The following is a 4,396-nucleotide window of genomic DNA, read 5'->3' on the forward strand; positions in this document are numbered from 1 at the left end:
AATAATCCTTTCTCTTTCTTCAGATCACCTCCAGGAGCATTGGCGAAGACTGGAAAAGTTCATCATTCAGTGGTGGGGTCGGTCTTCATAGAAAAGAGGGCGTCGCCCAACGAGTGGCAGATTTGGATGGAGTCTCGCTCATAGATAGAGGAAGAGTACGCGCGCTAGCGCGCTACGGCTTACGTAGTTGATCGGATCAGATAGCCCTTTGGGCAACCAACCGCACATCAAATTCCGATCAATTGGAGGTCTGGCTAAGTGGCTTAAGGCATTGGTTTGCTAAATCTACATACAAGAAGATTGTATCATGGGTTCGAATCCCATTTCCTCCGGCACGGAAGTGGAACGGGCGAAAATTCGTTATAAAATTTAGGACATTTTTTGAAATTTTAATAAGCCGTGGGCTTTCTTTGTGATTGTACGAAGACGCCCGTAAACATGGAATGGCTTCCAGAAGAAGGGGTCATATGCTTCAGCTGGAGAATCAGCACCTGCAAGAAGTTATGTCGCTGGAGTGCCTTATCCGACTTGCGAGTTGAATTGCATCAGATACGAGTCGAAACCAACAAAAGAACTCATTACTTGCGATAGAAATAGGCATGCATCATCCCTGTCTGCATATTTTACATTTGGTTTGGTGTTGTGAAATGCTTGTGATTGCTTGAGTGTGTTTGTGATTTCATTGCTTATTAATTTAAACTTCTATAACTGGTTATTGTTCTAAATTCTTGTGCGGGACTATGAATTAAATTAAGCTATAATAATCCCAACTTAACTAACTCTCCCGACCCTACTAAAAACTTCTCAGTTATTACTCCTTTTTTAGTACGGTGTTATAAGAGCATAAAAGATTATGTTTATAAATTAAATTGTTAAATTTTATTTTTCCGTCGTCATTCATGATTTTTAATTTTTAAAAGAGCAAAATTTGTTTTTGAGAATCTTAAAATAAATCCATGTATTAACGCTATGTGTATATGTTCCTTTGTGGTTCAGTGATTTTAAATGAAAAATTTTAATTTTCTCAATTAAAAGCTTCAGTTCATATTAAAAAAAATTCAATATTAAATAAATAAAATTTAATATTAAATAAATATAGCATAAAATTAAAAAAGTAAAGAAAAATGACGCTCAGAATAATGATTAAACCATCTTCGAAGTAGGATTTTATCTTGGTTAAACCATTACCACTAGAATTGTTAATGAAGTTACCAGTTTCTTTGGAGTTTCGTGAATTCAATTCATCTTTCATCATTGGGTTATTATTGTTCAGCGGTTGTTCAACTTAATTTTATCTTAATAGAACTTCAGTAAGATTATGCCCGACTTAATATCTTTACGTTGAGTTACCAGTTCTTTAGAATTTTGCGAGCTCAATTGAGCGGATTATTGTTCAGCGGTTGTTGAACTTAATTTTATCTTACCAAACCGACTTTAAACCAGTATTAGTTTGCAGGTGCACTTTGCATTTCTGGAATCTCAATTACGAATTTACGATCATCGCCTGTTCAATTTTATTCCTATTTGGCTTGATGCTCTCAGCAATCGAAACGCATAAGCGCCAGTTACAAGAGACCAGGAGTTTACGTGGTTCGGTCAAATGACCTACATCCACGGGAACAATAATAAAAGCATTCCACTATAAGAATCCACAGTACAATCTTTGCAATACAGAGTGAAAACAGAAAAGGAAAACGCTAAAGAGAAAACGGCTAAACCATTTCTCTTGGCTGTAGGCAAATCTTCCTCCATGATGCGATAAAATACCTGAAACATATCCTATACACACGAGCACAACATATATCCGCTCTACTTGAAAACATTGGAATCAGAAGCAATGTAAAGCAACTCGGACGCATTTTATTAGGCAAGAACATAATCCAAATAGCAACTTGGGTCAAAACAGCAGATTTCAAGTTCAGCGTGCAAGAAGACATACCCATTTAAATAGATCAGCATGCATATACACAACGACGACAAAATAATGGAGTTGTGTCCAAAGCAGCTTAGCAACAGAACTGAACCACCAATAACCTTCGATAATATTGCATCAATTATCGCAAAATCCACCTTCAAAAGGTCACCAAGCATCCCAGAAAGAACTGAATTAAAACGAGAGTCGATGAGGATAACAATAGTTGAGAAACAATGCATAAACATAAACACCACACCCTTCTACCAGTCGTATACTGTTGGAACCAACACAACTCGTACATTGCAACATTTATTTTAGCGCTGATCAGAGCCTCCGAAATACCTTCCTAGTACCCCATTCAAAATCAAACAATGCGTATCAACCATTGCACACCCCGCAAAAGAAACCATCAGGAACATATAAAAAAGGCCTAAAAATCACAACTGCATGGCGACACTATCACCCATTCAGACCCAAATAGAAATCCAAATCCCAAAAAATCACTGGAATAGAAGATATACATAAAATTTACTGCAAAACTGCAAGAGATAACTGCACAAGAATGCTCCTTCAAAACTCAAAAAGCATAGAAATTGACTTGTAACAACCACCAAATAGCACCAACCATTCTGTAGTGTCAGAAGTTAAGAATACACACACAGAAGGGCTACTTACAAGGGCCAGTAAAACAAATTTCATAAACAAATCCACGAAAAAGACGAAACGGCTTTCCAAGACGAAAGTGAAAAACACAGGTGAGCAGAAAATGCAGACCTTAAAAACATCGTTCTGCTTTTACTTCTTCTGCTAGAGAAGATGAGGGGTGCACTTGAACCATGGCATACTACAGCAACCACTACATTTGCACATGGAAAGTATCTTCACCAGACTACAGATATCAAATAACAATAAAGATGCAAGACAGAGACAAGAATCAAAGAATCAAAACCAATTATCCTGCGCCCAGGAAAAAAACCACCATAACTGCTGTAGAACCACCAATCACCCCAACCATTCCCTGAACACCCTTTTCTCTGCATACAAGAGTACTCACTCAAACTGCACAGAAGTTAGTCCCCAATTCTCCAAACAAGAGAAAAATACAAAAGGCATATCAGAAAAGTTCATATTTCAGAAACAGCTACCAACTCCTGAATGCCACTGTGATCTTCGTTCCCCCAAGATAGAAATCAGCCAAAAATGGGATTCGCGAACTACACAGAAACAAGTTCGCAAAAAATGATAGTAAACCTCAATAAAAAAAAAACTTCATAATTCATCATGAATTATTAAACTCCTGAACCCTTTGCTACCACGGTAATATCCAAATCCCTAGCAACAAGAACATTCCCTCACCAAAATTCACCTGAGGCTACAACAAAATTCCATGCAAAGTTAAGAGGCAATCAAGTCCCCCGAGGAGGAAAATTAATATAGATGAATAAGAGCATCATTTCCATTTCAAACTTCAGTTACTTACTGTGCTAACCTACATTATAAAATTTGAGGTATTTTCACAAAGAATACTACTAACTTGACAAATCACAAAGAACTGAATAGAGATCTTCAAACCAAGAAGCATATAATCATAACACAAAACAAATGACCATGTCTAACCGGGTGTATCTGACCACCTTAAGATCCTGCATTCAAAATAAATGTAGAAGTAATCCAGACAAGAACCGCATGCAATCAATAAGCAGAAAAGGACGATTCACAGATGTAGAAGAGTAGAATAGATGCGAGTGTTTCTAGTGTATTCTTTTGTTTGTTGTGTGTGGTGTTGGGGGTAGAAGTCACCAGTTGTGCTGTAAATCTTTCACTACTCCAAAGTGATGCTAAGCTGATTATTTAAAACCATAGAAGGAATTGTGGTAGTGAGCTGAATATTTAAAACCCATAGAAAGTCGAAAGAGAGGTTAAGTTGAAGTGAGATGGTAAGCTGAATTATTTAAAACCCATAGGAAGTCGAAAGAGATGTTAAATTGAACATTTAAAATCCAAATGCAAATCCCAGCTCCTGCCAAATATAACTAGAAAAATGGACAAGATTAAGGTGAAAATACAGAAAAATTATAATAACCAGTTAAAAGTCACCAGTTAAACTTAGGTCTTCAAGACCAAAATCCAATTACAGATCCCAGATACTGCTGAATATGAGTGCCAAATGTTAGAAGAGAGAGAGAAAAAGTCAAGTTGAAAATCCAAAGAAAGAAAAAGCTTTTAATATAGATCCAAACAAAAGCTTTAAAAACCCGGCCCAGTTATACTCAAATACTTCAATACTCCAAAGTGACGTTGAGTTGAACATTTAAATTCCAATTGCAAATCCCAGCCAAACACAAGACAGTACCATAGAAGAACAACAGAGAGATAAAAACCCAAAAAAAATTTTAATAACCAGTTAGAAGTCACCAGTTACACTTAGATCCTTCAACACCTAAACCTGCTGAATATATTAGCCAAATGTAGAAGATCGGA

The 4,396-nt window shown here is 36.6% G+C and overlaps 2 long non-coding RNA genes across 2 annotated transcripts; one reads left to right on the forward strand and one right to left on the reverse strand.

The window, feature by feature from the left end:
• LOC107621513 lies at window positions 1,641–2,801 on the reverse strand. Its single transcript, XR_001615839.2, has 2 exons — window positions 2,690–2,801; window positions 1,641–2,102 (listed from the first exon to the last, which is right to left on the reverse strand). It is a non-coding gene; the product is annotated as an uncharacterized LOC107621513 (long non-coding RNA).
• Window positions 3,341–3,978, forward strand: LOC110267777. The gene is made up of 2 exons (XR_002355687.1): window positions 3,341–3,697; window positions 3,840–3,978. It is a non-coding gene; the product is annotated as an uncharacterized LOC110267777 (long non-coding RNA).

The sequence above is a fragment of the Arachis ipaensis genome, chromosome B10 (genome assembly GCF_000816755.2).
Source record: "Arachis ipaensis cultivar K30076 chromosome B10, Araip1.1, whole genome shotgun sequence".
Taxonomy (NCBI): domain Eukaryota; kingdom Viridiplantae; phylum Streptophyta; class Magnoliopsida; order Fabales; family Fabaceae; genus Arachis; species Arachis ipaensis.